This window comes from Gavialis gangeticus, unplaced genomic scaffold (genome assembly GCF_001723915.1).
Source record: "Gavialis gangeticus isolate Ggan-Ray unplaced genomic scaffold, GavGan_comp1, whole genome shotgun sequence".
In the NCBI taxonomy this organism is placed as follows: domain Eukaryota; kingdom Metazoa; phylum Chordata; order Crocodylia; family Gavialidae; genus Gavialis; species Gavialis gangeticus.
Genome location: NW_017729031.1, coordinates 55,098,982 through 55,112,906, shown reverse-complemented (window position 1 = coordinate 55,112,906; position 13,925 = coordinate 55,098,982). Strand labels below are relative to the sequence as shown.

The window sequence follows — 13,925 nt, the reverse complement described above, 5'->3', positions numbered from 1 at the left end:
GGGCGGGGTGGGCCAGGGTCCCACCCTGCACACATCCAGAGGCACACGCCCCCTCCCCCATGCCCTCCCAGATGACCAGCAGCAGGAGCTGCCAGACAAGCACCAGACCAGCAGCTCCTGGATGAGCAGTGCGCAGCAACACACTGCAGCGCAAGCCCCGCCCCCACCCCGGACAAGCAACGACTCTGTCCTGTCGCCGCTCGGACCTGGCTGAGCAACACTTCCCCAGCCCCACTCCTCTCTCCTCACCCTCCACCACACCAGACTTACCAGCTGCATGCAGCTCTCCAAGCTCCTGGGCTGGTATCAGAAATCAGATTGATATCAGCCAACATACCTCCTTAAAAATCAACTATCAGTATCGGCCCCAAAAATCTCTTATCAGTTCACCCACAGCCAGAAAGTGAATGGAAACTAAGAGCTGGCATTTTCTGAGGGACCCTCCTGAGCCGGAAAGGTGCTTTGAGCCTAAAACTGTTGAAAACCACTGATGCAAGCTGTGCAATTAAAACTTTATTACTAATAAAGCTTTTTCTGCACAAGGACATAATATACGGCCAACCAGGAGAAATCTGTATAGATGGCAAAGTCAAGCCAAGACACCAAAGCTCCAGTTTTTTAAATCTGCATGGCTGTGGACTAACTGTACCTCACAGGACCAAGAAAGAAGGTTAACTACCAAAAGGTACAAGTAAGAAATGTTACCATAGTAGAAGAGTGACTTCTCTTCTTGACACCCAACATTTTCCCTTTTTTGCTGAAGGTCAGGATTTAAGAATCTGTGCACTCAGATACCATCTAAACCACAATTTATTCAAATAAACTTAATTCAGACAGTCCCCTCACTTAGAAGGTGACCACTCCATTAAGATATTTTTATTAGTACAACATGTTGCTCAAAAAGGAGTTACATATTTGCTTAGAGCGCCCAAACAACCCTCTTTTAATTCCATGCAACCATTCAGCATATCTTTAAGGAAATAAACTGAGCTATGACATCCATAGACATCTCCCTCCTCCTCCATACATGTACAATATATTACATGAGAAGGAATGGGCAAACTGTGAGGAGTTCAAGGTTTTCCAGTTCTGAAAACAACTTGTGTTTGTTTCAAAAAGTAGCTAGAATCTGAGAGTTTAAAATGAAGAAACTTAAATTTACTTTCTTCTACCAAGCCACATAATCTATACTTCATTTTTTATCACCCTCCCCCACACCAAATGCATACATTCTTTCCTTGCTTTCTTTTCACATTCTCACTTAAGCAGAGCATGACAATAATGCTGGAGCTCAAATAGACTTTTCCTATGACATTCTTGTAGGCTGAAAGATAGGCAAAAAATGTACCCTTTACTAGTTAGTGCAACTTCGCTTGATCTCTGCTGACTATAGGCAACAGAGCCCATTATCCTCTTGCTACTTATGGAGAAAAAATGGAGAAAAGAAAAAGGAGAGGAGCTGAATGTTACTCAGCATTCTGTGACCAAATCATATCATTAAGTTTCCCACTGACCAGCCTGACTTGTATGAACATAAATGGATCTTGGGCTTTGAAAGTTCTCTCTTATCCCTTATGCTCATGGTTTATCAGATGCAACTCCCCAATATAGATGAAAAAGATATATATTATTTCTAGCACCACTGAACAAGTGCATTGTGTGTCATCATCTTCAAGGTCTGCTTCTCATATGGAGACTGAGGCCCATACCAAATAAATTTTAGAATTTAATTCTAAATATTTAATTGAGGAATTGAATAAGGAAAAGCCAGTGAGCAATTTTAATTATATGCCCCTGGACAAAGCAGGATCCACAGCCAATAGATTTAACTAGTACAAAACTTTGGCAGTGTATATGAAAAAAAATGGGAAAACAACATTAAAAATAGTTACAATTTTTATACAGAACACTTAAAATGTAAACAACACTGTGAAAAGGGGAACCACACAGCCAATGATGAGATCCCTTTCAGCAGCACTTGCCCATTTCGGCTGTCCCTGAAATTTACACTTTCCTTCCAGTTTCAACCTATGCATACGTAGGCAACCTTCGATCCTCTGAATCATGGTGTGTACATGCAAGCAGTCTAGTCGGATGCCTGACAAATCTGTTCGTGGCTGACAAGCCCAATTCCAAGCGTATAGCATACTGCTTTCTTCCTTCATGCTGCACCCAGTATCAGACGTTCTCATCAGAGGAGATTCTGCACACTCCTCCCATCTTTATAGGCTGATGTTGAACAACTTCATATCCATTTTTGCACACATTGTGGTACCGCCATAAAGAGGGACCCCACTTTCTAGAGCTGTCTTGAATCTTGCTATACAAAATATTCCTGGGGATATGGTCTCCTCCCATTCTCCTGACATAGCCAGTCTGTCACAGTCTCCCCCTCTTGAGTGGTTTCTGTCCTTTATGTTCCAGTACCTCCGTTTGGTATTCTGTCTTCCCACTTTATTTTCAGGATCTTATGCAGACATTTCATGTGCATATGCTACTACGCACATCTCAAAAACTCAAGCAATTCACATCACTTTGCAAGTGTAATGAGTCATTCAAAAGTTATTTTCAGCCTGACTGCTCTGCATTTACAAGATGCTCTTCATGAACCTAATTATCAGAGATACTAAGCACCCAAAACTCCAGATTAAGTCTGCAAGAACTGCAGGCATTCTGCCCCTAGAGACAGCAGACTGGGGGAAGATATAGTGCTTAAGTCAGCAGCAGCAGGTCAATCATTTTATTAACACAAAACCCTGGGACTCAAACTCCAGCACAGTGTAGAAGGAAGGAAAGAAAGCAAATAGATGAGCGTAGCGATTACCCTGAAGCTACTTAGCCATCTCTTAAAATGGAGAGCACAAGTTCTACATACTGTACTAAGACAAGGACTTTTTCATCCTGTGAATTCTTGATAATGGAGACCTCCATCCCTTCTATTCACAGCCATAACATCCCTGTATGAACTGTGATAATTGCTTACATGGGAAACTAATATTAGGGAAGTAATATACTTTTAGACGTGATTTAATAAAGGGAAAATGGAAGAAAGCAAATGCCATGCAAAGAGTCTATGCTACATGGATCACCAGTTAGTACTCTGCAAAATGCAATTTTTAAAACCTGGGATTCAAGGTTTTTACAGTAGACTCTGGATACTACATAGGGTTAGGTCCTGCCATCTCCCCCCTCACTTAACCTGTGAAGCTGTGCAGCACCATTCATTTGCCACAGCTTTTTTCTCAAAGGGTGCTGCTTCTCCAATCAGCTGTGCGGGACAGCTGATGTGCTCTAGCTGAGTGGAAAAGCAATTCCTTTTGAAGTAAAAGCCTCAACAATCAGATGAGCAGCTCTTCCTTAATTCAGCAACCCACTACTAATTATCCAGATGCTTTGCAAGCTGCTTATGAACTACGAAGAACCCCAAGCCTTGTAGAAGCACATCATCTTCCCCATTCAATTTACAGAGAATACTTCTGAAATATTCATTAAAATAAAATGGCACTGCTGGACTTGTTAAAAAAAGAAAAAATCATCAATGATATAGATTGGTCCTTGAAAGACGAACCCAAAGATGCATTGCTCTCATTTCTCAAGTGCAAAGGGATATTCTTCTTAAGAATACCCACAAGGCTGAAAGGTACAGAAATGCTCTGCACACAATATACAGGTCAAGATATCTGTCTGTCTCTCTTTTGTTTTCATTTTTATAAGCTTTAGAGATGTGGAAAAGATTCAGGTACTTCATTTAGAAGTGATAAAATACAATGCACTGAAGCAACATTAATTTAAATGAATTTAGGTTCTTTTTTTTCTAGGTTGGATTCTTATGTAACTGCAGAACAAGAGGTTGCCTACGTATGTCTGTAGTTTTTCTAAGTATGGATTATTTCTTAGAAATAAATACGTGCATCATTCAAGAATACGGCATATTATACTAGAGGTTTTTAAGACCTGGCTAGACAAAGCCTCAGCTAGGAAGATCTAGTTGGGGATGGTCCTGCTTTGAGCACGCCTTTGGGACTAGATGAGCTCCTGAGGTCTCTTCCAAGCCTAAATTTTCTGCGATCCTAATATGCTGTCCCAGGGGCCGCAGTAACGCAGGACACTTACCTGCAGCCTGGGACGAAAGCCATGCAGAGCAGGAAGAGGAACTTGCGCGGCTTGTTAGCCACCTCTTCGTACAGCTGTGGCCAGCTGGTGATGTCGGCGTCAGACGCTGGCCGGCAGAGTTGAAAACGGTGGTCGCCGCTCCGGAGGGGGAGGATAGCCCGGAGACCAGGCTGCAGCTAGTGCCAGCAGCAGAGTGGGCTCCGCAGGCAAGCCCCCAAAGATCCAGCGAGTCGGAGAGGCTGGTAGCCGAGGAGGGAGGCACTGCGACCAGGATATTGGCCGATCTCCGGAGAAGCGACGGGCCGACCAAGTGAGTGAAGACAGGAGCAATTCCGGGAGCACCGCGGGATCCTGAAGTGCATGTTGGGATGGCGGGTGTGGAGGACACCAAAGAAGGGGCAAAGAGCCAAGGACAACCCGGCAGGAGGGTAAATCGGGGCAGGATCGCCGCCAGGACCTCTGGACATTTGACGGAGGGGTCCGAGATAGGCACTAAGTAGCCATTAGTGGGGAGTGCCCTCCCCACCCATAACGGTCCAGGAACGGGGAGCTGGTGGAGGATCGGTTAGGAGTTGTAGGGACTCCAGCGTCCCTGAGTTAGGTGAACGGAGCCCAGAGGCGTGCACCGTGGTGGGGGCTTGTGGTGAGACTTCAACAGAGGCGATGGCAAAGGTCCCTCACAGGATAGGGTTAGGGCATATGACACTACAGGGTTAGTAGTGTCCCCTGCATTTGGCCCTGAGACCTAGAACAACAGCCGAGGCCTGCGGGGACAACCACGGGCAACGAGACAGCGATACATCGAAGGTGGCGTGAGGCCGGGGTGCAGGGGTGGCGGAGCCCCGCGAGCAACCATCGGGCCTAGCCCGGGCCACCGAGGGACCCATGAACTAGCCCTGCCCACTAGGGACATCAAGTCATGGCAGGCGAGAACGGGGTTGGCAGCATGGGAAAAAGAACTACGCCAGCGACAAACAGGCCCGGAAGGGGCGGAGACAACCACAAGGAGATCACAGCTGCCCTAGGGCGGCTGGGGAAGGCCCGGCGGTCAGATATGCCATGTCATTTTATGTATTTTCTTTCAAAATCTTCCTAAGCATGTTAGCATCTTACTACCCTGTGGCCTATCAAGCACATTACCATTAAATGTTAGTTCTATATCAAAGTACATTTCAATGAAGAAGTCGAAACAATCTCTTCAACTAACGTACATTTTTGCTTACTTCTTTTTAAAAGGACAGTTTACCTATCCATTTGCATTCCTTTAACCTTCAGTCCCATGGAGATGTTTTTTCGCACTTCCAACTTGATCTTCAAATGTTTAAAAACAAACAATAACCTAAGCCCCAAAACCAATTTAATAGCCATTATTCTACAGCAGATCTGGCTACTCCTAGAAGAACTTTCCATTATTAAATTATATTATGGCAATGACAAGCATATTTATCTAGATCTTAAAAAAGAATGAAAGTTGGATGGTACTACTCTGTAGCTTGTGAAAGATTTACTTCAATAATAATGCCAGACATCTAATCAATTTGGGAATTTTTCCATTTTATTTTGAGATAGAGTGGTTTACAGATTCAATTTATTATTGCCCGTTTTTTCTGTTTTCTTTATTAAGCTTACAAAAAATAACATTTGTGGGAAGTCAGCCTTCCTGTCCCATTTCTGAATGACAAGCTAATCTGCCCAGTTTAAAATTACAGTACATCCACTGCCCACAGAATTAAAAACTGTTTAGTTATAATTACAATGATTTTCTGCAAGCATCTTTGCCTCAGTTTTCTGATCTGTAAAACAGGAATACTACCACTGTAAATTGCTTTGCAATTTTCAGACAAAGACATTATGCAAATGCAAAGCACTTTTACCATAAAGATTGCTTATTACTAAACACACTTCTAACAAACTTAGATAATACAAAAATTGCTCCTTTCTCCCTAATTTGATTGCCCCATTGTGCAGATTTACAACAGTCCCAATTCAGTCTAAGATTCTACTCAAATGACCCAACTGCAGAGAGAGACAACCTATTTTACCTAAAGTTTCTAAGGTAGCTTCTTAAAACAAACTATTTGCCATGCTTCCCAAGCAAAAGAAAGGACATTTATTCTGCCCTCACATCACAAATGGAAGTGACTGGAAGATGGGAATGAATGGGAGCTTATCCACATGCATCGACTACACTCAGGAATTAGACCATTATGTACAATTCCCCCAGCATGTATGCAGATACATCTGTGGAGAGGTGCCATTTAACAATACATTTTGTTCCTGGAAGGAAGTAGAAGCTGTGCTGGTATAAGGCACTTTAATAGCAATCAATAAATGGATCTCCAGTAGAAAATGCAGCTTTAACTCATTTAGCTATTTCAGTTTAAAAAAATAAATAAATAAATAAATAAAAGCACACCCCTATGCATAACACATACTAGCACAAAAAAAATTGTACCTTACCTTTTTCCAAATAATTGTTATGCATAATTGAATTTTTCAACAGCTCCTTCCATGTTCAAAATTACCACCACCTCTCCACCACTGTTTCACCATAACCCACAAGCCTCAATAAGGTCTCCCTGTGAGAGAGTGTGTTATGGGTTTGGGGACTCCCACAGATGTGAGACAGGGAAACAGGTGGTGGGCACAGACAGCCATGTGAGAGGGAGGCATGGGTTTGGGTGGGATAATGGTATCAAGGAGGGGGAGGAGGTAGAAGGAATAGAGGATTCCCCTGGGTGTGAGGCAGGGGAGTGGCAGTGGGCAGAGATTGCAGTAAATACGGTGGGGGAGGAATTTGTTGTTCTTTTATGCTGGTATTGAATGGGTTGGAAAGTGAGGTTGGGTTGGATGGGAGGACACTTTCCTTGGTCAGAGGCAGGGGAGCAGAATGGTGGGGTGTGAAGCATAAAGTTTTAATTTGGGGGATGGGGAGAATTTTCCCTTGATGCATCATTTTAAATATTTAATTCTAATTCCATATTTTTTGTCTTCTACTGTACACTACCCTAAGACTCCTTGGAAAGAGGTACATACAATTCTAATAAATAAATACTAATGTCTCTGCAGAGACAAGTCTAAAAGCACTTTGCCTCTCAAGACCACAGCTGCTTCTTCCATACGTTTAGGAGTTGAAAACTCAGTCTAGGACAGTGATGCTTCCAAATGTAAATAGGAAGCATTATGACTATGCCAGATGTAGAATGACCTTTGAACTGTTCCTATTACAGAAGGATGTCCAAAACTACATGTCACACCTGTCCCAAATCCTTCTGCCCTGAAACATAACTGCATACAGCAAAGTAAGAACTGTTGTGTGCATGTTTATATGCTTCAGATATTTGAACAGCACTTTTTTTAAATTCCTGCATCTCATGTTTTCTACGCATCTTTTTCTACTGACTGTGTCACTCAAAAGCACAGTGTAAGTTTTCTCATACCAGTCAGCTAGACTGGGACCACAATTAGTTTGCGAGGCGGTATGCCAGCTAGAACTTTCAGGAATCCGATTCAAAGCAGAACCATTGTTCTTAGCTCTGAGTCTCATTTCTGTACTGAAGAGAATTAAAACAAAACCCACAAATGTCAAGTATTCCACAGTCAGCTTTGGACCTGTGGTTTCAGATTTCAAACTGAATAGAAAGGGTGGACAAGAGGAGGACAGAAAATTCTTCAGTTCTCCCCATCCTTGGACTTTTCCTGGCAGGTCACGTACTTCTGATAAATTTATCCTAACCCATTAGCATCTTGAATTCTCAATCTGGATTGTACCAGATGTTTTTCTTGTTATTAAAATGGATGTCTTAACTATTATGACCCTCTGCACAAAAGAATGACTCATTAATAGCTTTACTGAAGACAAAAGGGCTACAATTTTAAGTATAAGACAGGATTGTACTCATGTCTGACTGAATGGCAGAGGTCTGCCCAACTGTCTGTGCATATCTACAGCAGCCTAGCCTAGACAGGAGCAGCAGCACTGGGGGTGTTGCTGTTTTTCAGATCCTCTCTTGTACCCCCACTCACTTTTATTCATGTTCTTAGATTGGATTAAGTTCAGAGATCTTTATAAACAACTCACTAACCCTGCTATCCAAGAATAGAACAAACTTGTCAAGGAAAATCCTTGTCTTTAACCTGCATATTAAAATGTTAATTTAGTTTAACAAGGACAACTGCCTTCTCCTCCCCCAGTTCAAGGTCCGGCCTTGTTTGCACTATGAACTATTTTTGTTCTGTTCAGGCTGTTCTAATCTCATCTCCAGGTTGACAACATACAAGGTTAAAACTTTTAGATCTGATTTCTTTACAGGTTCCAGGACACCTATAATATTCTGCATCAAAGCTTACTGGGCTGGCCATATACAACATCCATTCTGTTAATTTATATATTGTAACATTATTTACTAATCAGGGTTTTGGTATACAGAGTAAGTGTCACAAATTCATGCCTTCCAGAAAGGATAAGCAACAGACAAGTGAAGAATAGGAACCTTAAGTCATCTAGATGAAAAGAGCAGTTATATTTTGAAAATGTCTTTGCCAAGGCTTGACATTTCCCAGCTTTTCATGTGCAACAACATCTCAGCTTGCAGAAACAGAGATGTAGCAAAAACACTTGTCACTGTTCCAAACGCAAAACCTAATGAAACTAATTAGTGCTTCCAAAGATGTCTACTACAGCTTACTGAGACTTTTACAAACAAATAAATATAGAGGCTATCACTGCATCTTGTTTTTTTAGCCATTCCACAAGTGCATTTATCATTATTCCAGGGAGTTACCACCAGTTTCATAAGCTATTCATAAGGCTGTCTAACTGGTGGCCTACAGGCCACATACAGCCTGCAAGGGGTTAAGCTACAGCCAAAGCAATAAGGGGGACAGCAACAGCAGCTGGGAGCTCCAGGATCCCTTTCCCTCTTTCAGCTACTGCTTCCTGCTCCTACACCAAGGGATAGGGCAGTGGAGCAGAAAGGGACTATGCTGCACAGTGTTAGGCAGGGGTGCCCGCAAGGGCCCATGACTCACCCTGGTGCAGTCCACGCAGTGTAGACCCTGACTGCTTTGAAATTCGACAGCCCTGAGCTACTGCGATTCCATCAAAGTTGATGAGATAGTACCTGCTTATGTTAACACTATATTTGACCATCAGCCTCCAGGTACTTAAAGAAAAGGACAGAACAAAGAATAAAACGCGTGTGTGCATTTTCCAGTAGTAAAGCACCAGTTCAATAACCTTTACTTGCCGTTGCTGTCTTAGCTTATTTTTGAAAGCTGTCGCTTGAAGTTGAGGCTATTTACTATCATTGCAGACCATGGCCAAATCCTTCAGCAAACTCCCACTGAAATCAGAAGACAAAGGAATAAACTGTTCTTCTAGTCAGGCCTCATAGCTAACAATACCATTTCATGCAAGTCATGCATCCAGCATAGTCTTGATGAAGAATCTGAGCCTTCCATAAGATACAGTAAAATGGCCTGAAAACTGCTGGCATCACCAGGAAAAATCTGGAGGAGGAGAGGCTACTATGCTAATGCAGACTGTCTTCAAGCTTTCTTGTGTGACTTCACCTTCATTTGCTAGTATGGCTACGTTGGCTAGAGGTGCTATACGATTGCAAAAACCTCTAAAAATCGACACAGTTAAAACTAGCAAAACTGTCCTTTAGCTCCTATAGCTTGCTTTATTCGTGGAAGACTGGAAAACATTCACAAGCAAAAGAACAGTTTTGATGGTGTGAAGTGCACTCACAATAAACATGGTCTGGTAGCATGACATACTGGCAGAGGCTTCCAAGTACAGGCCAAAGTCTATACAAAGAAACCTTGCCAGCCCCTGTGTTGGTTAGGAGTATAAAAACAAAACACGAGCCCTAGATGACATAGATATACTGACCCCCACGCATGCATGCATACACAAGCACACACGGATATGCTATTTATACTGTGCCAGCTTATGTTGTGTAAGGTAGTGGTTTAGTTACAACAAAAGTATTCTTTGGGACTGTCTAAGCTCCATCTCCACCAGAGGGCCTTGCAGGAAAGCCTCCCTAGTGCAGGATAGTCCTGGGAGTGCTTTACTTGTGCTGTATTTCTATAGCTTACTGGATAAACTGGGCACTAGCGTAGGCATAATAGGAATGTTCATGAAGAGACTTCATTCTGTGCTGTGACACACTTCTTACAGTATGTGCTTTATGTTTTCAACTCTCTGCCACAGATGACTCAGTTAACTCATACCGGGAGTCAGGGAGAAAGAGCTCCTTATCTCTCTCTCCTTACTCCTTTGACCCTGGCAACTCCATATTCCTCCTCTTCACAGAGGATAACAAATCAAACCCTGTTTAACTCTTTGAACCCTCATAACGATATAAATGACCTTCCCATTTTAAACTTCTACATCTTCCAAATCAGTTCTTCCAAATACTAAAACATAGGGATCTTATATCTAAACTACTATAACCTCATCCTCTCCAGCCTCCTCAACACTCACCTTGCCCTTCCAATATGTCCAGAATGCAACTGCAAACTGATCTAGTTTCACAGATGAAATAGTGAAAAAGAATCATCCGGATTAGATTCACAGGTATAGGCTCTACAAAGAAAACAGGAAGGTCGTCAAAGGAAGCATCCTGAAGAGGAGACAATCCACCAAAGAAACGAGGGGAAAACAAGAGTCATCCAGAGAAGAAGGATAAAAGAATCAGGGCAGCAGAATCTGGTAATTACTCTCAGTAAAACTTTTGTAATACTGCTGTCCCAATTGCAACATTTATAAAAGAGGCTAGGAGACAAAGGGCAAAGCCACTTTTTTGGAACTCATAGACAAAGTAAAAGCTAGCAGAAATGTTAAGATACAGAAAGGTGCAGTTAGTTAGATGCAGTGGAATTCACAAGCATACCTAAGATCTGACCTACACTTCAAAAGTTTTGCTGACAGAAGTTCCTTTAATAAAACCACTTCTCAGGACAATAAAAGCCCTCCCCCTCATACAGCTGCCAGCCTAGAAAAACTGTACAAACACTGCAGTATCAGCAACCATAAAATCTAGGCCTCTCTCCACATGAAACACCTCTTACGCCAGGAACATGGAATAAGAGGAATCAGCCCAAGTGCCAAAGTAGCCCACGCTCCAATAACACAGCAGTGTTGGTAGCTGCAAACAGAAAAACCTCTTCATAGAAAAACCTTCTAGCATGGACATGGCCCAAGCAAGTTAGGTATCTGAATTTTCCCCTCTATCATCAGAGCTAAACTGTCATCCAGGTCTTCAGTATCCTGAAATTTGACCACTACAACTTCCTTCTCGCCTGCCTTGAAAAATACCCATTTAGCTCCTTAAAGCCATTCAAATAGAGACTAGCATAATAAGTAAAAATATACACATGTTCAAGTGCTTGTAGGACCAGTGGTCTAACTCAGGGGTGTCAAACATCAGAGCCAGGTCATCCAGCCCACAGACTTTTGCCCTGACTCTGGTTGTGATGGGAGGACTTTCCTGCAGCAGCAGCTGCCAAGAGCCCGGGTGAAACCTGCGGTGCTGGAGGCCCAGAAGTACTGCAGCTTGCTCCTACAGCAACAGCCAAATGCTGCAATGTCGGGCTGTGCTTCTTTCTCTGTGTAGTACTGCTAGGGATCCAGCACAACAGCTCTTGCCCAGGTACTTGGCTGCTACTGTGAGAAGAGTTGCAGCATGCTGCTGGGGCTCCAGAGCTGCTACTCTCCCTGGCCTGGTTGCAGAGCACCCAGGCAAGAGCAGCAGTACTGCAGGAAGAAGCCTGTCACCATGTCTTGTTCTTGCAGCAGCAGCAGCCAAGCCTAGGACCCCAGGCCTCTCCTCTATGATCCTAAACCGCCTGGAGCAGGCACCATGTACATTAGATCTGGCATAGGGTAGAGTGGGGTGGGGGGAAGGATGCTTGATCAGGCCCATGGATTGGTCCCGCACCACTCATCTGTCCCCATGAGCTGGATAAGTTTGATACCCCAGTCTAAGTCACAAAATTAAATCTCTAATGGTGTTAATTGGTATGAACTAAAGGACTAGAAGTGAGCTGCCGCATGACTGAATTCAGTTTCCTGCTGCTTCTGCATATCTTTCATAAATTGGTCATAAACTGATCAAACTCCATCTTAAAGCTAGTTAGATTTTTTTGGTTACCCACTCCTATTGGAAAACTGTAAGAGAATCTCATTTGCTTAATGGATAAAGTCTTCCTTCTAATTTCCAGTCTAAATTTATGCATGGCCTGTTTATAGCCATTTGTTCTTGTGCCAACATTGTCCTTTCACTTAAGCCACTCTTCTCTTTTCCTGGCATTTACCTTGGTGTACTAAGAGGGAAATCACATAGTCCTTTAACCTTTGTTCTGCCAGACTAACTACTAAACCAGGGATTTTGTCTCCCTTGAATGATATATACTCCATTCCCCTGATCGGCCTGACAGCCTTCCCTGCATCAGTTCCACTTTGAGTTTGTATTTCTTCAACATGAGCGATCAGCATTTCAGAAGAGATCTTACCAGTCCCTTGTACAGTCATTATTACTATTTTCCAAACCTTATTGGAAACACCTCCCCTGATCTGTCTTGCATTTGGCTTTTTGATAACATCACAAGGTCAAAGACATCCTACAATTGCCTAATAAACCCAAGTTCTTCTGCTCTGTCACTTGCAAGTGAAGAGCTTCCCTCCTGCGGCAAAAACTGTTATTTGCCCTTAAGCTCATAACCTTATACTTAATAGTAACAGTGACCTATTAAATTGGGAATAAGCCTACACCAGTCATCTACAATTATATAAGTCCTTTTCTTTTTATTATAATGGTAAGTAATTATCATCATATAAATCTAGAAATATACAACCCTTTGCATCCTGTGAACAAGGAAAAGATCATCAAAAGTAAACATTGTTTTATTAAAGGCAACTGCAATTGTACCTTGATCTTAGTCATATTTCCCCAAAATTTCCCCACCCACATCCTACAAAGGCTTTGTAATTCTCACTCCAAGCAATCAGCGATGGCAAGAAAATGAAAATAATTGATCTTGAAACCTGTATCAGGTCAAGGAGAAAGATAATTAAGAAAATATTGCTGAGACAACTAAGACCATCTTTGATAACATGCAGTTGGCATGCTGAAATGGGTTCTCTATTCCTAGATTCAAATGATAAAGCCCAAGGATTCTCCTCCCTGCTTGCTTTTGCTAGGATCCAATTACTTGGCACAAAATGATCAGTCTGGATTTATGATTTAGATTGAAGAACCATGCCAAGCAAGAACTCAGCTGTCACATTCAATTAAGGTCCAGTGGTAAAATCTATTTTGTGCATTTTGGCTGCATGTTTAATAGTGTTCACTTAAAAATCCAAAGCTGAGCTTTGACGTTAGCATTCGATAAAGAGGAACATGCAAAATATATAAAATCTATTATTTTTATTGTTTCAGCTGATCTGGGTGGTTGATTCAATGAGGCCACAGTTTATAAAACTATCTTTGCAAAATTGCTGAAAAACAAAGCTGGATAGAGCTCCAGACCCACAGGTAGTCTGCAATCACTCCCAACAGCATGTCCCATCTTCAGCTGTGACAATAACAGTAATTTTTACCTACTTAACTGTCAAATAGGCTCAACTGCTGCCAGCATCCAGACCTCCCTGAAACACATGCACAAAGGACATAAGCTGTCCTGCCTATAGAAAGAGTTCCTGTGTTTGGGGTGGCCTCAGCGCACCCAATGGACACTGTAAAGGAGTTGTTTGCTACCAACAGTAAGTACCATTATTTTATCTAGTTTTTTTACTAATG

General features: G+C 42.5%; 1 protein-coding gene across 1 annotated transcript in view; it reads right to left on the bottom strand.

Moving 5' to 3' along the window:
• Nucleotides 1-11,629, bottom strand: part of ITGA6 (integrin subunit alpha 6) — a 61,624-nt gene extending 49,995 nt beyond the window's left edge. The window contains exon 1 of the mRNA XM_019522928.1: nucleotides 11,614-11,629. The gene's annotated coding sequence lies outside the window, so the exon portion shown is untranslated. The remainder of the gene's footprint in view (nucleotides 1-11,613) is intronic.
• Between the last annotated feature and the right edge of the window lie 2,296 nt (nucleotides 11,630-13,925).